This window comes from Macaca nemestrina, chromosome 5 (assembly GCF_043159975.1).
Source record: "Macaca nemestrina isolate mMacNem1 chromosome 5, mMacNem.hap1, whole genome shotgun sequence".
Classification (NCBI taxonomy): Eukaryota; Metazoa; Chordata; class Mammalia; order Primates; family Cercopithecidae; genus Macaca; species Macaca nemestrina.
The window spans coordinates 64,486,978-64,509,185 of NC_092129.1; the positions used below are offsets into that span (position 1 = coordinate 64,486,978).

General features: G+C 37.2%; 1 long non-coding RNA gene across 3 annotated transcripts in view; it reads left to right on the forward strand.

Moving 5' to 3' along the window:
- LOC105488974 (uncharacterized) overlaps positions 1-22,208 on the forward strand; it is a 103,273-nt gene that overhangs the window by 62,293 nt on the left and 18,772 nt on the right. The window contains exons 1-3 of one of the 3 annotated variants that reach the window (XR_011623426.1): positions 14,001-14,112; positions 18,679-18,795; positions 20,020-20,228. This is a non-coding gene — a long non-coding RNA (uncharacterized lncRNA). Of the gene's footprint in view, positions 1-13,974; positions 14,113-18,678; positions 18,796-20,019; positions 20,229-22,208 lie in introns of those variants that run through there. The other 2 variants (XR_011623427.1, XR_003019662.2) reach the window with 2 other exon arrangements.

The window sequence follows — 22,208 nt, forward strand, 5'->3', positions numbered from 1 at the left end:
TTTATGATTTAGTCTCAAAGTCAAGTAGTGTCACTTTTCTCATACTCTATTAATTGAGGCAGTCACTAAAGTCTACCCACTGCAGGGAGAGGGGACATGGACTTTACCACTCAGTGGGAGGAGTATCAAGGTTTTGAGGGCAGTTAAAAATGTAATCTGACTTTTATTTGACAGCAAAAATAAAGAAAATGTATTGTAAAGAAAGAATGCAGGTCATCTTTGGAAAATACAATGTGTCACAGTCTACTCTCTGGCTACAAAAATTCACATCCTTTCTACCCTTCCACATGCAAGATGTACTCATTCTTTTCCCTAAGATTTTCAAGTCTTCTCATGCTGTGGCATCTGCTCTAGGGTTTCCTCAACTAAATCAGTCAAGGTTCAGGTGAATCTCCTTGGGTGTAGTTCCTCAAGTACAACTTCTTCAGAAACATTCATTTTGATCTAAAGACATAATATCTAAAGAGATGAGCTACTTGCTCCCCAAATATTCAATATTCAATGATTGAACAAGAATAGGATAAGTTGTTTTTTTTGTTTTTTTTTTTTTTTTGAGACAGAGTCTTGCTCTGTCGCCAAGGTTGGAGTGCAGTGGCCGGATCTCGGCTCACTGCAAGCTCTGCCTCCTGGGTTCCTGCCATTCTCCTGCCTCAGCCTCCCGAGTAGCTGGGACTACAGGCGCCAGCCACCTCGCCCGGCTAGTTTTTTGTATTTTTTAGTAGAGACGGGGTTTCACCGTGTTAGCCAAGATGGTCTTGATCTCCTGACCTCGTGATCCGCCTGTCTCGGCCTCCCAAAGTGCTGGGATTACAGGCTTGAGCCACCGCGCCCGGCCAAGAATAGGATAAGTTTTTACACACTACCATCTAAAAAGGGGGAAGCCAGGAGGCACACAGCAGTCACAGGCCTATAGAAATTGCATTTATTTAACCTCTTTCCAACAATTTCATCTGTATAAATACTATATTACCAACTTTGATAGTAGACCAACATTATATAAACATTTTAACTTAAAAGCTAGCATATTTATCACATAAACCAGAAATTAAATACAGTCAATGATAGGGTTTTTTATCTAGATAAATTGTGTGACACTAAGGTTGGGTCACAGATCATTCCATCATCTAGGTACTGAACACAGTATCCAACAGTTAGTTTTTCAACCCTTGCCTTCCTCCCTCCCACCCTTTTCCCAGTCATCCCTAGTTTCAATTGTTGCCATCTTTATGCCCCTTAGTACCCAGTGTTTAGCTGCCACTTATAAATGAGAACATGTGGTATTTGATTTTCTGTTTCTGCATTAATTTGCTTAGGATAATGGCCTCCAGCTGCATCCATGTTGCATCAAAGGATGTTATTTTGTTCTTTTTTATGGCTACATAGTATTTTATGGTGTATGTGTGTGTGTATATATATACATATATATATTCACATTTTCTTTATCCAATCCACCATTGATGGTTTGATTCCATGTCTTTGCTATTGTGAACAGTGTTGAGATGAACATGTGATTGCATGTGTCTTTTTAGCAGAACAATTTGTTTTCTTTTAGATATATACCAAATAATGGTATTGCTGAGCTGAATGGTAGTTCTACCTTAAGCTCCTTGAGAAATCTCCAAATTGCCTTCCAAAATGGCTGAACTAATTTACATTCCAACCAACAGTGGATAAATGTTCCTTTCTCCACAGCCTTTGTCAGAATCTGTTGTTTTTTACTTTTTAATAATAGCTATTCTGACTGGTGTGAGATGGTATCTCATCGCGATTTTGATTTGCATTTCTCTGATTAGTGATGTTGAGAATTTTTTCATATGTTTATTGGCTGGTCGTATGTCTTCTTTTGAGAAGTGTCTGTTAATGTCTTTTGCCCATTTTCTAATGGGATTATTTGGCTTTTGCTTGTTGAGTTAAGTTCCTTATAGATTCTGAAATATTAGACCATTGTTGAATGCATAATTTGTGAAAATTTTCTCCCATTTTGTATACTATCTGTTTACTCTATTGATAGTTCTTTTGCTGTGCAGAAGATGGTTAGTTTAATTAGGTCTCAAGAAGAAGGATATTTCCCCGACCACTTTGTGGGCTGGATTGCAAAAGTGAACTCCACTCACTTGCTGCTCCACTCCTCATTAGAGGGAGAGCACAGATGAGTGGGTGCAGGAGCCAGGGTAAGCACTTTTGGATGCCCACAAGAGTGAACTTTGTACTGACCCTGCAAGAGTGAAGCTACACTGTCAAGCCGTCCCTCTGAAGTGAAATCACTCCTCTCCAAAGCTACACCATCAAGCAGTTTCTCTGAAGTCCAGCCACCTCTCTCCAATGTTCAACCATAGTCTCCAATGTTCAGCTGCTTCTCCTCTTCTGCTGGCTGAGCTTGGGGATTTTGTGGGCAGTTTGGGCCATGGGTGCTTTTGCAAAGGCAACAGCCAAACATGAAAACAGGGATGTATGTTCTCACTTTGGCCACAGTATCAGGCTTTTCAGCTTGAGGGTGGAGCCCTTGCCAGGGACCCACTCTCTTCTCCCCAGAACTTCCCTGCCTCCTATCCCTATCATCACTTGTAAATTTTTGTTTTTGTTGCAATTGCTTTTGAGGATTTAGTCATAAATTATTTTCCAAGACTGATGCCCAGAATGGTGTTTCCTAAGTTTTCTTCTAGAATTCTTATATAGCTTGAAGTCTTACATTTAGATATTTAATCCATCTCAAGTTAATTTTTTCCCCAAGAACACACAACATTCAAAGGTCACAGTCAGTTTACATCCTTTACAACAGAATGTATCTCTCACTCTGAGATTCACATTTGACTTTCTCTTTTTTATTATTTTACTTTAAGTTCTGGGATACATGTGAAGAAAGTGCAGGTTTGTTACATAGGTATACACATGCCATGGTGGTTTGCCGCACCCATCAACCTGTCATCTACATTAGGTGTTTCTCCTAATGCTATCCCTCCCCTAGCCCCCTACCCCTTAACAGGCCCCAGTGTGTGATGTTCCCCTCCCTGGGTCCGTGTGTTCTCATTGTTCAACTCCCACTTATGATTAAGAACATGCAGTGTTTAATTTTCTGTTCCTGTGATAGTTTGCTGAGAATGATGGTATCCAGCTTCATTCATGTTGCTGCAAAGGACATGAACTCATCCTTTTTATGGCTACACAGTACTCCATGGTGTATATATGCAACATTTTCTTCATCTAGTATATCAATTTGATGGGGATTTGAGTTGGTTCCAAGTCTTTGCTATTGTGAACAATGCTGCAATAAACATACATGTGCATGTATCTTTATAGTAGAATGATTTATAATCCTTTGGGTATATATCCAGTAATGGAATTGTTGGGTCAAATGGTATTTCTGTTTCTAGATCTTCGAGGAATTGCCACACTGTCTTCCACAATGGTTGAGCAAATTTACACTTCCACCAACAGTATAAAAGTGCTTCTATTTATCTACATCCTCTCCAGCATCTGTTGTTCCCTGACTTTTTAATGATCACCATCCTAACTGGCATGAGATGATATCTCATTGTGGTTTTGATTTGCATTTCCCTAATGACCAGTGATGATGAGCCATTTTTCATATGTTTGTTGGCCGTTTCTGTTGAGAAGTGTCTGTTTATATCCTTTGCCCACTTTTTGATGAAATTTTCTTGTAAATTTGTTTAAGTTCTTTGTAGATTCTGGATATTAGCCCTTTGTCAGATGGATAGATTGCAAAATTTTTCTCCCATTCTGTAAGTTTCATGTTCACTCTGACAATAGTTTCTTTGGCTGTGCAGAAGCTCTTTAGTTTAATTAGATCCAACTGGTCAATTTTGGCTTTTGTTGCCATTACTTTTGGTGTTTTCGTCATGAAGTCTTTGCCCATTCCTATGTCCTGAATGGTATTGCCGAGGTTTTCTTCTAGGATTTTTATGGTTTTAGGTCTTATGTTTAAGTCTTTAATCTATCTTGAGTTAATTTTTGCATAAGGTGTAAGAAAGAGGCCCAGTTTCAGTTTTCTGCATATGGCTAGCCTGTTTTCCCAACACCATTTATTAAATAGGGAATCCTTTCCTTATTGCTCGTTTTTGCCAGGCTTATCAAAGATCAGATGGTTGTAGATGTGTGGCATTATTTCTGAGGCCTCTGTTCTGTTCCATTGGGCTATATATCTGTTTTGGTACCAGTACTATGCTGTTTTGGTTACTACAGCCTTGAAGTATACTTTGAAGTCAGGAAGCGTGATGCCTCCAGCTTTTGTTCTTTCTGCTTAGGATTGTCTTGGCTATACGGGCTCTTTTTTGGTTCCATATGAAATTTAAAGTAGCTTTTTCTAATTCTGTGAAAAAAGCCAGTGGTAGCTTGATGGGAATAGCATTGAATCTATAAATTATTCTGGGCAGTATGGACATTTTCACAATATTGATTCTTCTTTCATGAGCATGGAATATTTCTCCATTTGTTTGTGTCTTCTCTTATTTCCTCGAGCAGTGGTTTGTAGATCTCCTTGAAGAGGTCCTTCACATCCCTTGTTAGCTATATTCCTGGGTATTTTATTCTTTTTGTAGCAATTGTGAATGGGATTTCACTGTGTATAGGAAAGCTTGTGATTTTTGCACCTTGATTTTTTATCCTGAGACTTTGCTGAAGTTGCTTATCAGCTTAAGGAGATTTTGGACTTAGATGATGGGGTTTTCTAAATATACAATCACGTCATCTGCAAACAGAGGCAATTTGACTTTCTCTCTCCCTATTTGAATACTCTTTATTTCTTTCTCTTGCCTGAGTTCCCTGGCCAGAACTTCCAGAACTATGTTGAATAGGAGTGGTGAGAGAGGGCATCCTTGTCTTGTGCCGGTTTTCAAAGGGAATGCTTCCAGCTTTTGCCTATTCAGTATTATATTGGCTGTGGGCTTGTCATAAATAGCTGTTATTATTTTGAGATACAGTTCATTGAGAGTTTTTAGCATGAAACAGTGTTTAATTTTATCAAAAGCCTTTTCTGCATCTATTGAGATAATCATGTGGTTTTAGTCATTAGTTCTGTTTAGGTGATGGTTTATGTTTATTGATTTGTGTATGTTGAACCAGCCTTGCATCCCAGGGATGAAGCTGACTTGATCATGTTGGATAAGCTTTTTGATGTGATGCTGGATTTGGTTTGCCAGTATTTTATTGAGGAGTTTTCCATTTGTGTTCATCAGGGATATTGGCCTGAAATTTTCTTTCTTTGTTGTGTCTCTGCCAGGTTTTGGTATCAGGATGATGCTAGCCTCATAAAATGAATTAGGGAGGATTCTCTCTTTTTCTATTGTTTCCAATAGTTTCAGAACAAATGGTACCAGCTCCTGTTTGTATCTCTGGTAGAATTCGGCTCTGAATCCATCTGGTCCTAGACTTTTTATGGTTGGTAGGCTATTAATTACTGCCTCAATTTCAGAACTTGTTATTGCTCTATTCAGGGATTTGACTTCTTCCTGGTTTAGTCTTGGGAGGGTGTATGTGTCCAGGAATTTATCTATTTATTCTAGATTATCTAGTTTATTTGCATAGAGGTGTTTATAATATTCTCTGATGGTAGTTTCTGTGGGATCAGTGGTGATATCCCTTTATCCTTTATTATTGTGTCTATTTTCTCTCTTTTCTTCTTTATTAGTCTGACTAGCGGTCTATCTATTTTGTTAATCTTTTCAACAAACCAGCTCTTGGATTCACTGATTTTTTTTAAGGGTTTTTCTTTTTTCTATCTCCTTCATTCTGCTCTGATCTTAGTTATTTATTTTCTTCTGCTCTCTTTTGAATTTGTTTGCACTTGCTTGTCTAGTTATTTTAATTGTGAGGTGGGGTGTCGATTTTAGATCTTTCCTGCTTTCTCCTGTGGAGATTTAGGGCTATAAATTTCCCTCTAAAGACTGCTTTAGCGGTGTCCCAGAGATTCTGGTACATTGTGTCTTTGTTCTCATTGGTTTCAAAAAACTTATTTATTTCTGCCTTAATTTCATTATTTGTTCAGTAGTCATTCAGGAGCAGGTTGTTCAGTTTCCATGTAGTTGTGCAGTTTTGAATGAGTTTCTTAATCCTGAGTTCTAATTTGACTGCACTGTGGTCTGAGAGACTGTTTGTTATGATTTCTATTCTTTTGTATTTGCTGAGGAGTGTTTTACTTCCAATTATGTGGCCAATTTTAGAATAATTGTGATGTGGTGCTGAGAAGATGTATATTCTCTTGATTTGGGGTGGAGAGTTCTGTAGATGTCTATTAGGTGTGCTTGGTCCAGAGCTGAGTTCAAGTCCTGAATATCCCTGTTAATTTTCTGTCTTGTTGATCTGTCTAATATTGACAGTGGGGTGTTAATGTCTCCCACTATTATTGTGTGGGACTCTAAGTTTCTTTGTAGGACTCTGAGAAATTGCTTTATGAATCTGGGTGCTCCTGTATTGGATACATACATATTTAGGATAGTTAGCTCTTCTTGTTGTATTGATCTCTTTATCATTATGTAATGTCCTTCTTTGTCTTTTTTGATCTTTGTTGTTTTAAAGACTGTTTATCATAGACTGGGATTGCAACCCTTGCTTTTTTTTGCTTTGCATTTGCTTGGTAAATACTCTTCCATCCCTTTATTTTGAGCCTATGTGTGTCTTTGCAGATGTGATGGGTCTCCTGAATGCAGCACACCGATAGGTCTTGACTCTATCCAATTTGCCTGTCTGTGTCTTTTAATTGGGGCATTTAGCCCATTTACATTTAAGGTTAATATTGTGGTGTGTGAAATTGATCCTATCATTATGATGCTAGCTGGTTATTTTGCCAGTTAGTTGATGTAGTTTCTTCATAGTGTTGATGGAGTATCTTTGTGGTGTTCTCTATATTTCCTGAATTTGAATGTTAGCCTGTCTTGCTAGGTTGGGGAAGTTCCCCTGGATAATACCCTTATATTAATATAAAAAGAGTGTTTTCCAACTTGGTTCCATTCTCCCCATTACTTTCAGGTACACCAATCAAACGTTGGTTTGGTCTTTTCACATAGTCCACTATTTCTTGGAGGCTTTGTTCATTCTTTTTCATTCTTTTTTCTTTAATCTTGTCTTTACGCTTTATTTCATTAAGTTGATCTTCAATTTCTGATATCCTTTCTTCTGCTTGATCAATTCTGCTAATGATACTTGTGTATGCTTCATGAAGTTCTCATGCTGTGTTTTTCAGCTCCATCAGGTCATTTATGCTCTTCTGTAATCTGGTTATTCTAGTTAGCAATTCCTCTAACCTTTTCCCAATGTTCTTAACTTCCTTGCATTGGGTTAGAACATACACCTTTAGCTCAGAATGGTTTGTTATTACTCTTCTGAAGCCTACTTTTGTCAATTTGTCAAACTCGTTCTCCATCCAGTTTTGTTCCCTTGCTGGTGAGGAGTTGTGATCCTTCAAAGGAGAAGAGGCATTCTGGTTTTGGGAATTTTCAGCCTTTCTGCACTGGTTTTTCCTCATTTTCATGGATTTATCTACCTTGGTCTTTGACGTTGGTGATCTTCGGATGGGGTTTCTGTGTGGACATCCTTTTTGTTGATGTTGATGCTATTCCTTTCTGTTTGTTAGCTTTCCTTCTAACAGTCAGGCCCCTCTCCTGCAGGTCTGCTGGAGTTTTCTGGAGGTCCACTCCAGACCCTGTTTGCCTGGATTTCACCAGCAGAGGCTGCAGAACAGCAAAGATTGCTGCCTGTTCCTTCCTCTGGAAGCTTTGTCCCAGGGGGCACCCACCAGATGCCAGCTGGAGCTCTTTTGTATGAGTTGTCTGTCGACCCCTGAGAGGAGGTGTCTCCCAGTTAGGAGGCACAAGGGACAGGGACCCACTCAAAGAGGCAGTCTGTCCTTTAGCAGACTTGAGTGCTGTGCTGTGAGATGCACTGCTCTCTTCAGAGCTGGCAGGCAGGAATGTTTAAGTCTGCTGAAGCTATGCCAATGGCTGCCCCTTTTCTCAGGTGCTCTGTTCCAGGGTGATGGGAATTTTATCTATAAGCCTCTGACTGGGGCTGCTGCCTTTCTTTCAGAGATGCCCTGCCCAGAGAGGAGGAATCTAGAGAGGCAGTCTGGCTACAGCAGCTTGGGTGAGCTGTGGTGGGCTCCACCCCATTTGAACTTCCCGGAGGCTTTGTTTACACTGTGAGGGGAAAACTGCCTACCCAAGCCTTAGTAATGGTGGATACCTCTACCCCCAACAAGCTCGAGTGTCCCAGGTCGACTTTAGACTGCTGTCTGGCAGTGAGAATTTCAAGCCAGTGGATCTCAGCTTGCTGGTCTCCGTGGGGGTGGGATCCACTGAACTAGATCACTTGGCTCCCTGGGTTCAGCCCCCTTTCCAGGGGAGTGAACGGTTCTGTCTCACTGGCATTCCAGGCACCACTGGGATATGGAAAAAAAAAAAAAAAAAAAAGAAACCCTCCTGAAGCTAGCTCGGTGTCTGCCCAAACAGCCACCCAGCTTTGTGCTTTAAACACAGGGCCCTGGTGGCGTAGCCACCCAAGGGAATCTCCTGGTCTGCAGGTTGCAAAGACCCATGGGAAAAATGTAGTATCTGGGCCGGAGTGCACAGTTCCTCATGGCACAGTCCCTCAAGGCTTCCCTTGGCTAGGGGAGGGAGTTCCCCAACCCCTTGTGATTCCTGGGTGAGGAGACACCCCACCCTGCTTTGGCTTGCCCTCTGTGGGATATACCCCAGTCCCAACGAGATGAGCTGGGTACCTTAGTTGGAAATGCAGAAATCACCTGCCTTCTGCATTGATCTCACTGGGAGCTACAGACTGGAGCTGTTCCTATTTGGCCATCTTGACAGCCACCTTAATTTTTATACGGTGAAAAGTAGGGGCCCAGTTTCATTCTTCTGCATAAGGGTAGCTAACTATCCCATCATAAATATAAATTGAATAAATTTAACATCTTTGATAAAATTGATGGATTTATTGAAATACATGAAATACTGAACCTGATTCAAAACACAAGAATTCTAAACATCTTTTTATATCTGCAAAAGAAATTGATTCCCAATTTTACAAACCCTTCACATAAAACTCTAAGCCCAACTAGTCTCTCTGGTAAATTCTATCAAACAGATTAGAAATAAATAATACCAACCTACACAAACTCTTTTTGAAAACATAGAAGGAAGAAACACTGCTTCAATTCTCTTTATGAGGGCAGCATAACCTCAGCACTAAAACCTGACAAAAATTTCATAAGAAAATTATGGACCAATATATTTCATAAACTCTGAAAAAGTCCTTCATAAATTATTAGCAAATCAAATCATGCAGTACATAACAATGGCAATACAAAATAATGAGGTGGAGTTTATCTCAGAAATTCAAGGTTACATTTGGAGATCAATGAATATAATTTGCTGCAACAAAAGAAAAGTAGAAATATTATATAATCATCTTACCAGATGCAGAAAAGTCATTTGATAAGATTCAACATCCATTTGTGATTAAAACAAAATCTCCCCTCAAGAATAGAAGTTAGATTCCTCAATTTGCTATACAGGGAGTGTGTAAAACCTACTGCTAATGTCAAATTTGATAATTAAGTGATAAAGAATTTTACTTGAAGATGAGGAGAATGTAAGGATGTTTGTCTTGCCCTTTTTATTCTATATTGAACTGGAGGACTTATTAAATAGATACAGGCAAGAAAAATACAGAGATAAGGATTGGAAAGAAAGAGATGAACTGTGAAGCTAAGCACTGTGTTTACCCTCTGCCAAAGGCTCCACATTGTATCGCTACCTACTACTAACAGTTTAAGCACCTTCAGATCTGCTGGATCATATGGCCCAACTGGCACAGTAGCTTGTACAGCAGTCTGTACTGTTGCAAAGCCTTCTCTTGTTCTGGGCTCCAATCAAAATTGATAGTTTTTGAGATCTTACAGTAACTGGGTTGGAATAACATACTCAAAAGAGAGATATATATATATAGCCTCCAAAATCCAAAGAGGCCTATTAGGTGTTGTGCATTTTCCTTAGTGTTAAGAGAGGGTAGATATAGCAACTTGTTCTTCACCTTGAATGAGGTATCTTGACATGTCCCAGACAACTGGATTCCTCGAAATTTCACTAGGATAACTGCTAATTTTTGTGGACTTTATTTCTTACTCATTTACAAGCAAGTGTCTTACTAATGTGTCTAGATTAGTTGCTAATTCTTGGTCATGAGTTCCAGTTACGTTTTATGGATTAATGTGTGTCCCCCCAGAAGTCAAATATTGAAGTTCTTACCCCCAGTACCAGAACGTGACCTTATTTGGAAAGAGATCTAATTTTAAGATCAAGTCATGCTGGAGTAGGTGTACTCCTAATCCAAGATAACTGGTATCCCCATAAAAAGGGGAATTTTGGAAATTTGAACACAAAGATATACATAGGAAGAATACCATGTGAATATGAAAGCAAAGATAAGAATGATACAGCCACAGACAAGGAAAACCAAAGACTGGCAGAAAATCACCAGAAACTGGGAGAGAGGCTTCATAGTCAATTCACATCTACTCACTCCTGGCCCCAGAAAAAATTAGCGATATTCTTTCTATCACCACAAGTTCCTTCTTGTTCTAGAGTTTCATATAAATGAAATGAGGAGTGTGTACTCATTTCCATCTGGATTCTTTTTCTCAGCTTAATATTTGGAGATATTGTTTGTGTATAGTAGTCCATTCTATTGTATTGCTGAGTGGTATTTTATTGTATGGTTGGAGCATAATTTATTTATTCATTTGCTTACTGATATACATTTGAGTTGTTTTGGTTTGGAGCTATCAAGAACAAAGCTGCTATACATTTGTATAGTCTTTCTGTGGACATGTTTTTATTTCTGTTGAGGAAATACCAAGGAGAAGAATTGTTGGGTCATAAGGTAAGAATAGAGTTACTTTTAAGGGAAAGATTATTAACATGTTGGCCGTTCATTGCAGTTTGAAATAATAACATTCATGTGAAAATATCCAATAGGTATTTTGAGATATATATACCTAGAGCTATAGATTGAGATGTATTCCTATTAAACAACATCAATATTAGAAAATAGTACAAAATAATAAACTTAGACATTGATGGATGGCCATAAGTGGGAAAACAAGGGTCAGGAAAAGGAAATCAGCAAAAGGACCAGAAATTAAAATAAGAAAATTAGAAAAATATGAAGTCATGAAGTCAAGAAAGTTAAGACAAGAGCATAAATAGGATCAAAATTTCTAGAGGTGGTGGGGCACGGTGGCTCACGCCTACTAATCCCAGCACTTTGGGGGGTCAAGGCAGGTGGATCACTTGAGGTCAGGAGTTCAAGATCAGCCTGGCCAACATGGCAAAACCCTGTCTCTACTAAAAATATAAAAATTAGCTGGGCATGGTGGCATGCACATGTAGTCCCAGATACTCGGGAGGCTGAAGCAAGAGAATCACTTGAACCCAGGAGGCGGAGATTGTGGTGAGCTGAAATTGTACCACTGCACTCCAGCCTGGATGACAGAGCGAGACTCTGTCTCAAAAACAGAAAAAACAACAACAAATTTCTAGAGGACAAGGAAAATGGCACTTCATCTGTACTAATATTTATACTTTCACCATTCTTATAAATTATTTTCTCTCATCCTGAAGAAATTGTCATATGTTTTTTTCTCTTTTGCCTGTTAATATGGTGAATTACATTTATTGATTTTCAAAAGTTAAACTAAGCTTGCATTCCTGGGATAATGCCCCCAGAGTCGTGGTGTAATCTACTTTTAATGTATTGTTAGATTTGATTCGCCAAAATTTTGCTGAGAATAGTTGCATCTATATTCATGAAGGATACTGATCTGCAGTTTTCTGTTCTTGTAGGGCTCTTTCTTGATTTTAATGTTGCTTCATAAAATGAGTTGGGAATGGTTTTCTACTTCTCCATTTTTCTGGAAGAGTTTGGACAGAATTGGCATGATTTCTTTCTTAAAGATTTGGTGAAATTCCCCAAGGAAGCCACCTGGGCCTGAAATTCTCTATGTGAGGAATTGCTTTTCTTGTTTGTTTGTTTGTTAACTATAAATTTAATTTCTGTCAGATACATAGGGCTATTCAGGATAGCTATTTCTCCTAAGTAAGCTTTGGTAGTTTATGTTTCAAATACTTTTTCCGTTTTATCTAAATTGTCGATTTTGTTGGCATAAAGTTGTTCATATTATCCCCTAATTTTCCCTTTAAAGTTTAGTATCTGCAAGATTCCCTTCTGTCATTCTTGATATTGGTAATTTGTGTTACCTCTTTTTTCCAGATCAGTCTGACTAGAGGTTCGTCCACTTTGTTTGTTTGTTTGTTTTTTTCCCAAAGAGCCAGCTTTTAATTTCATTAATTTTCACTATTTTTTCATTTTGTTTTCTAATCTTATCATTATCATTCCATTCTTCTGCTTACTTTGTATTTATTTTTTCTTTCACACATTTCTGAAATTCAAAGCTGAGGTCTTTATGGCCAGGTGCAGTGGCTTATGCCAATAATCCCAGCATTTTGGGAGGTTGAGGCAGGCAGATCACTTGAGCTCAGGAGTTTGAGACCAGTCTGGGCAACATAGCAAGACCCTTTCTCTAAAAAAATAAAATGACAAACATTTAGATCATTAATTTCTGACATTTATTTTCTCATATAGGAATTTAGTGCTATAATTTTTTAAAGCACAGACTTATCTTTATATTTTGACATGTGTTTTCAATTTTATTCATTTTAATATACTTTCTAATTTTTATTTTGATTTCTTCTTTGACAACAGGTTATATATAAGTATGATATTTAGCTTACCATATTTTTTTGTATTTTCCAGATTTCTTTCCATTATTGATTCCTAATTCTGGCCCGAAAACATATTCCAATTTGAATACTTTTAAACTCATTAAGACTTGTTTTTAAGGCACAGAATAGTGTCTATTTTGGTCAGTGTTCTGTGTTCATGTAAAAAAAAATGTCTATTCACTTACATTTCCGCGTAAGTGACATTTGGGTCATGTTGGTTGATAGTGTTGCTCAAGTCTTCTACACACTTATTGATTTTCTGTCTCATTGTCCTGTAAATTATTAAGAGTGGTGTTGAAATCTCTCACTGTAATTCTAGATTTTTGCATTTCTCTTTCAAGTTCTGATTTGCTTCACGTGTTTTGAAACTCTGTCATTAGCTTCACAAATTTTGATGACTTGACCCTGTTATCACCCATTATCACTGGTGATATTTTTTGCTTTGAAATCTGTTTTGTATTTATAGAACTACTTCAGCTTTGTTTTTATTAGTTATAACATAATATATGTTTTACACACTTTACTTTTGATCTATCTATATCTTCATATTTAAAGTGGGCTTCTTTTAGGCAGTATGTAGTTTGTTTTTGCATTTTTATCTAATCTGAATATCGTGTTTTTTTATTGGGATGTTTTGGCCACTGAATTTTACTGCAATTATTAGAATGGTTGAACTTATGTCCAAATCTACCATCATGCTATTTATTATTTGCCCTGTCTATCCTTTCTTATGTTTATGCCCCCTTTTGAATTTAGTATAAATTATGATTCTATTTTATCTGTGTTGTTGGCTATACCTATTTTTTCTTTTCTTTTCTTTTTTTTTTTTTGTGTGTGTGTGTGGGGGGGGGTTGCTAAAGTTTTAACATTGCATTCATTTTCTATTATTGCATAACAAATGACCACAACCTTGGTGACTTAAAACAATCAAGTTTATTATCTCATAGTTTCAGGAATTTAAAAGTCCAGGCATAATGTGGCTGAATTCTTAGCCCAGGATTTCACCAGGCTGAAATGAAGATGTTAGTTGGGGCTCTAGTACTAATCTAGAGCTCTGGGTCCTCTTCTAAGCTCACTGGCAGAATTTACTTTTTTATCATTGTAGGGTGGAGGTCCCAGTTCTCCTGTTAGCTGTCAGCCAGGGACCACTCTCAATATTTGGAGGCCATCAGTTCATAATATGGATGTTTGCTTTCTTTCTGGGCAACCAGAATACATCTCCATAATTTCCTCTTTGGTAACCAGCCAGAGAAATCTGTGCATTTAAAAGGCTTGTGCGGTTAGTTCAGGTGCACCTGGATAATCACCCTATCTTAAGGTCAGTTGATTTTGGTTTGGGATACTAATTACATTTGTACTTCACAAGATCATCTAGATCAGTGTTTATTTGAGTAACTGATAAAAGGTTCCTGTATTACCCAGGCCAAGAGTTTTAGCAAGGCCACTTTAGAATTCTGTCTGGCATTGAGTTTAACACAATCTACATTCAAGTAATATTATATCACTAACAATACTGTAAGAATCTTACAAAAAAGTATGCATAGATTTTCTCTCTACAAGCTTTGTGTTTTTGTCATACATTTTGCTTTTACATATATAAATTTCTTTGTACACATACCTTACAAGACATTATTTTCTTTTAAGCAGCATGTCATCTTTAAATACATTTTTAAAATAAAAAAATTAATATTTACTCACAAATTTACCATTTTATATCATCCAAATTTTCATTTTATATCTTTTTTTAGTGCAGATCCAAATTTTCATTTTATATCATTTTCCTTCTGCTTTAAGTATTTTCTTTATCATTTTCAAAATGTAGTGACAAATTACATTACTGATAAATTATTTAGGTTTTCTATAATTTTTCTGCTATGTTGTATAGCTTTCCACTTGGAAGACTTACACATCTTTCATTAAATGTATTCCTTCACATTTTTTATTTGTGCTATTGTAAATGGAATCTTAACTTCCCAATTTTTTATATATAAAAATACAATTGACTGTTGTATATTAATTTTGAGTTCTGTACTTTTCTTTTTTAAAATTTTTAAAATTTTACCTTAAGTTCTAGGATACAAGTGTAGAACATATAGGTTTGTTACATAGGTATACATGTGTCATGGTGGTTTGCTGCAGCTGTCAACCCTCCATCTTGGTTTTAAGCACCGCATCCATTACCTATTTGTCCTAATGCTCTCCCTCCCCTTGCTCCCCATCCCCTGACTGGCCCTGGTGTGTTGTTCCCCTCCTTGTGTCCATGTGTTCTCATTGTTCAACTCCCAGTTATGAGTGAGAACATGCAATGTCTGGTTTTCTATTCCTCTGTTAATTTGCTGAGGATGATGGCATCCAGCTTAGTCATGTCCCTGCAAAGGACATGATCTCATTCCACTTTATGGCTGCATAGTATTTCATGGTGTACTACATTTTTTTAATCCAGTCTATCATTGATAGGAATTTGGATTGATTCCATGTCTTTGCTATTGTAAATAGTGCTGCAATAAACATGCGTGTGCCTGTGTCTTTATAGTAGAATGATTTGTATTCCTTTGGGTATATACCCAGTAATGGGATTGCTGGGTCAAATGGTATTTCTGGTTCTAGATCCTTAAGGAATCACCACACTGTCTTGCACAATGGTTGAACTAATTTACATTCCCACCAACAGTGTAAAAGTGTTCCTATTTCTCCACTGCCTTACCAGCATCTATTGCTTCTTGACTTTTTAATAATCACCATTCTGACTGGTGTGACATGGTATCTCACTGTGGCTTCGATTGCCATTGCTCTAATGATCAGTGATGAGCTTTATTTTCATATGATTTTTGGCCTCATGAATGTTTTCTTTTGAGAAGTATGTGTTCATATCCTTTGCCCACTTTTTGATGGGGTTGTTTGTTTTTTTCTTGTAAGTTTGTTTAAGTTCCTCGTAGATTCTGGATATTAGACCTTTGTCAGATGGATAGATTGCAAAAATTTCCTCCCATTCTGTGGGTTACCTGTTGACTCTGACCTGTTGTTTCTGATGTGCAGAAGCTCTTTAGTTTAATTAGATTCAATTTTGTCAATTTTGGCTTTTGTTGCAATTCTTTTGGTGTTTTCATCATGAAGTCTTTGCCCATGCCTATGTCCTGAATGGCATTGCCTAGGTTTTCTTCTAGTGTTTTTATGGTTTGGGGTTTTACATTTAATTCTTTAATTCATCTTGGGTTACTTTTTGTATAAGGTATAAGGAAGGGGTCTAGTTTCAGTTTCCTGCATATGGTTAGCCAGTTTTCCCAGCACCATTTATTAAACAGGGAAGTCTTTCTCCATTGCTTGTTTTTGTCAGATTTGTTGAGGATTAGGTGGTTGTAGATGTGTGGTATTGTATTATTTCTGAAGTCTCTATTCTGTTCCATTGGTCTATATGTCTGTTTTGGTACCAGTACCATGCTGCTTTGGTTACTGCAGCCTTGTAGTATATTTTGAAGTCCAATTGCATGATGCCTCCAGCTTTGTTCTTTTTGCTTAGGATTATCTTGGCTATACGGGCTCTTTTTTTGGTTCCACATGAAATTTAAAGTAGCTTTTTCCAATTCTGTGAAAAATGTCAATGGTAGTTTGATGGGAATAACATTGAATCTATAAATTACTTTGGGCAGTATGTCCATTTTCATGATATCAATTCTTGCTATTCATGAGGCTGGAATATTTTCCCATTTATTTTTGTCCTCTCTTATTTTCTTGAGCAGTGGTTTGTAGTTCTCCTTGAAGAGGTCCTTCACATCCCTTGGTAACTGTATTTCTAAGTATTTTATTCTGTTTGTAGCAATTGTGAATGGGAATTCATTCATGATTTGGCTCTCTGCTTGTGTATTGTTGGTGTATAGAAATGCTTGTCATTTTTGCACCTTGATTTTGTATCCTGAGACTGCTGTAGTTGCTTATCAGTTTAAGGAGTTTTGGACTGAGACGATGGGGTTTTCTAAATATATCATCACATCATCTACAAACAGAGGCAATTTGACTTTCTCTCTTCCTATTTGAATATGCTTTATTTCTTTCTATTGCCTGATTGCCCTGCCCAGAACCTCTGATACTATGTTGAATAGGAGTGGTGAGACAGGGCATCCTTCTCTTGTACAAGTTTTCAAAGGGAATGCTTCCAGCTTTTGCCCATTCAGTCTGATATTGGCTGTGGGTTTGTCATAAATAGATCTTACTATTTTGAGACAAGTTATATGAATACCTAGCCTATTGAGCATTTTTAATATAAAGAGATGTTGAATTTATCAAAGGCCTTTTTGGCATCTATTGGGATAATCGTGGTTTTTGTCATTGATTCTGTTCTTGTGATGAATTACATTTAATTAATTTGCCTATGTCGAACCAGCCTTGCATCCCAGGGATGAAGTTGACTTGATCGTGGTGGATAAGCTGTGTGATGTGCTGCTTGATTCAGTTTGCCGGTATTTTACTGAGGATTTTCACATTGATGTCCATCAGAGATGTTGCCCTGAAGTTTTCTTTTTGTTGTTGTTGTTCTGTATCTGCCAGGTTTTGGTATAGGATGACGCTGGCCTCATAAACTGAGCTAGGGAGGAGTCGCTCCTTTCCAACTGTTTGGAATAGTTTAACAGTTTCAGAAGGGATGGTACCAGCTCTTCTTTGTACCTCTGGTAGAATTTGGCTGTGTATCTGTCTGGTCCTGGGCTTTTCATGGTTGGTAGGCTATTAATTACTGCCTTAATTTCAGAACTTGTTATTGATCTATTCAGGGATTTGACTTGTTTCTTGTTCAGTCTTGGGAGGGTATATGTGTCCAGGAATTGATCCATTTCTTCTAGGTTTTCTAGTTTATTTGCATTAAGATGTTTATAGTATTCTTTGATCATAGTTTGTATTTCTGAGGGGTCAGTGGTGACATCCCTTTTATCTTTTTTATTGTGTCTATTTGATTATTCTCTCTTTTCTTCTTTATTAGTCTAGCTAGTGGTCTATTTTGTTAACTATTTCAAAAAACCAGCTCCTGGATTCATTGTTTTTTTAAAGGGATTGTTTTGGCTTCTATCTCCTTCTGTTCTAGCTCTGATCTTAGTTATTTCTTTTCTTCTGCTAGCTTTTGGATTTGTTTGCTCTTTCTTCTCTAGCTCTTTTAATCGTGATGTTAAGGTGTTGATTTGAGATCTTTCTAACTTTCTGATGTGGACATTTAGTGATATAAATTTCCCTCTTAACAATCCTTTAGCTGCATCCCAGAGATTCTGGTACATTGTCTCTTTGTTCTTGTTGGTTTCAAAGAACTTCTTTATTTCTGCCTTAATTTTATTACTTACCCACGAGTCATTCAGGAGCAGGTTGTTCAATTTTCATGTAGTTATGTGGTTTTAAGTAAGTTTCTTAATCCTGAGTTCTAATTTGATTGCACCGTGGATTGAGAGACCATTTGTTTTGATTTCAGTTCTTTTGCATTTCCTAAGGTGTGTTTACTTCCAATTATGTGGTCGATTTTAGAATAAGTGCCATGTGGCACTGAGAAGAATGTATATTCTGCTTATTTGGGGTAGAGAGTTCTGTAAATGTCTATTAGGTCCACTTGATCCAGGGCTGAGTTCAAATCCTGAATATCCTTATTAATTTTCTGTCTCATTTATCTAATATTGACAATGGGGGGTTAAAGCCTCTCATATTATTGTGTGGGAGTCTAAGTCTCTTTGTAGGTCTCTACAAATTTGTTCTATATTCACTTCTTTTTCCTAGTTTTGTTGAGGATCCCTTAGAATTTTCAATGTAGATAATTATATCATGTGCAAGTGAAGATAATTATATATCTGTGTTGCATTTTTTAAATGATTGCATCTTCAACTTATCACAATTTTTTTTTTTTTTTTTTTTTTAGATGGAGTCTTGTTCTTGTCACCCAGGCTCAAGGGCAATGGTGTGATTTCAGCTTACTGCAACCTCCGCCTCCTGGGTGCAAGTGATTCTCCTGCCTCAGACTCCTGAGTAGCTACAGGTGCCCACTACTATGCCCAGCTAATTTTTGTATTTTGAGTAGAGATAGGGTTTCACCATGTTGGCAGGCTGGACTCAAACTCATGACCTCAGGTGATCCACCCATCTTGGCCTCCCAAAGTGTTGGGATTACAGGCGTGAGCTACCGTGCCCGGCCTATCACAATCTTTTATTGTTCTATTTGGCAGCATTGGAATATCACTGCTCCAGTTACCAACTTACCCCTATTATTTGTTTAATTGTTGTCATAAATATTACATTTAAATACATTATAAACCCTATGCATAAAAGGTTTGCTTTACATATTATGTCATTAAAGTAATTAAGAGAAGAATAAATTATATAGTCACTTACATTTGCCAACATACTTATCATTTTAGGTGATCTTCATTCATTTCTGTAGTTCTAAATTAACATTTTGTATCATTTATTTTCATTCTGAGGAACTAACTTCAGCATTTCTTATTGTATATGTGTATTAACAATAATTTTAGTCAGTGTTTTCTCCATATGTCTTTATTTTACCTTCATTTTGAAGAATAGTTTGCTAGACACAATTATAGATGAACAAAAGTCTTTGTTCAAATCTTTAAAAATAGTGTTTTAGTGTCCTATCAAACAATTTATTTTTATTTAAATTTTCTAATGAAAAATGACCCATCACTAATAACTTTTTGCTTATGTATATAATATGTTGCTTTGGATGCTTTCGAAATTTTGTCTTATCTTTAGATTGAGCAGTTTAACTATGAAGTGCTCAGTTTCAGTTTTTATTAAATTTATCCTGCTTGGGACTCATTTGAACCCCTTGAATGCTAAAACTGATGCCTTTAAAATTCAGAGGGAGGTTCTCAGGTACTAGTTTTCCATATCCTTTTTTCTGCTCTATTCTCTCAGTCTTCCCCTTTTGGAATTAACATTATATGTATATAAGACTCCTTGATATTATTCCATATATCTCTGAAGCTCTGTTTAATTTTCTTCAATTTTTTTTTCTGTTCTTCATATAGGGATAATATCAACAATCTTTCTTTAAGTTTATTGACTTATTGTTCTACCATCTTTAGTTGGTTATTATTCCCACTAGTATTTATTTATTATTGTGGAAAAAATTACCCTAAAAATTTGCAGCTTAAAGCAATGTACATTTATTATCTCACTGTTTCTGTGGGTGAGGAATTCAGACAGAGTTTATCTGGGTCCTCTGCTTGATGTTCTCTCACAGGACTGAAATCAAGAAGTCAACCCAAAGTCTATGATCTCAACTGAAGACTCAGCTGAGAAAGCATTGACTTCTAAGCTCACGCCACACTTTTTGGCAAGATCCAATTCCTCACTGGCAAGCAAGAAAGATATTCTAATAGCAAGATCAAAGCCACAATGTTTTGGAACCCAATCATCAAATGATATACAACCACTAGTCATCTTCTATTGGTGAGAAGCAAGTCACTTGATCCAGTCTACACTCAAGGGAAGGGGATTACATAAAAGCATGAATACTAGGAAAAAGGAATCACTGGAGGTCAAGAGCATTCATACAACACCATACCATAATATTAATACTATTCAGTGATTTTTCATTGCAGTTATGGTTCTTTCATATACTCACATGCAGATACATACAAATGGAAAAGCAATGTGAATGTATATTTATGTTAAGCTATTGCAAAGTCCTTGTCTGCTATTTATAACATCTGAATTACCTTGGGTTTATATCCTATTAACTACTCTTATTCATGAGCATGGGTCACTTTTTCCTGTTTATTCACAAATTTGGTGGATTTTATAAGATACTCGATATTATGAATTATGAACTGTAAAGATGACTCTGGATTCCATTTTGTTCCTTTGAAAAGTGATTTTTGTTCTAGTGGGCAATTTACTTCACTGAATCAAACTCCAATGTCCATTTTTTCTTCTGTGGAATGTAGCTAAAATCTCTACTGATTTTTTTTCTGTTTCTAGCTGTTGTTTGTTTTTGCTTGGCTCAATGGGCTCTCACCTGCACATACATAGTTTGGTAGTCAAGTATTTAGGCAAATTTTATACATAGATTTTGGTGCTCACATTCTTCCTAGTCCCTTCTCTTACAAGATTTCCTCCTTAACTTTCTGGCCCCTTTGCTAGACTCGACTCTGTTTTTACACCTTAAGCCAGTAAGGCTATGGCTTTCTGTGATTCATGCAAATTTCACTTGTGTGCATTTTTAAAGGGTAGACCTCTCTCCACTTGATGCCTGCTTTAAGACCCTCTATAGTATCTTCAAATAGTATTTTTTTTTAATGTTTGGTACTAATTTTACAGTTGTTATCTGTCAGACAGTTGGTCCCACAAAGCTACTCAGCCATTGCCCTAGTAATTGAATATTTAAACATCTAAGTAACAAATGGCTATTAAGGTTTCAAAATAATTACCTAGATTATAGGAGAGTTATGTCAGCAGGAAGGCAAAATAGAAGATCCCCCAGCATCGCTTCCCCCACCCCAATACACACAAATACAATTAGAAATTATTCAAACATCAGAATACCACCCGGAATTTGCAGAACTCAGGAAAGAAATAGAGAAATCCCCTGGTCCCACAGAATCAAGAAAAACAAAACCAATAAGAGGAACAATTATTTCAGACTGCTCCACTATCTCCTCTTAAGCTGTCATAATGCCTCTTAAAGAGAATTTTTACAGACCCACTTTATTGGAAGTTGGAGGATAGAACTGGAGGTTGGCATTTGATCTCCCCGTTAGTCTGAGAATCTCCATGGGAAGTCCACTCTGATCTTGTCCCATGGGAACTACTGGTAGTGACAATTGGGCTGAACCTTCTGGAGTGGATTGAGGACAAAAAGCAAGGGTGCTGATTACAGCAACTGGTATTTGGATCTTGGTGGCTGCTGTGTGCTCTGGTCAGTAGAGATGCCACACTGAGGAGACTGATTGGCACCATAGTGTGGCAGGGGCACAATCCTCGACAAGGCCCAAATCCCTGACTAGATTTCCCACAATGTCCTGGCATTTGTATGAAACCTTCTGATGAGCTGAAACAACTAAAAAGTCAGTGAATAGGTCGAATGCTCCCTTAAGTCTTCCCCAAACTGGGAAACAATGGTAGGGCAGTGCTGAAATTTCAGTGCAGAGTTTAAATTCCAGTGCTCAGTATATGTCTTCTCCAGGCCAGAAAGCAATAGTGAACCAGTGATTACATTCTAATATTAAGTAGTAAATGTATAATAACACCAAAGAACACCTACAAAAAGTGGAAGAGGTGGCTACCCCATCAAATGTGAAAGCATCAACATAAAGAAACAAGGATTGTAAAAACTCAAGGAAATCTGAAACCACCAAAAGAAACCAGCAATGTTCCAGTAATGAGCCCCCAAAAACAAAAGATCTAGAAGGTGTCTGATAAAAAAAAAAT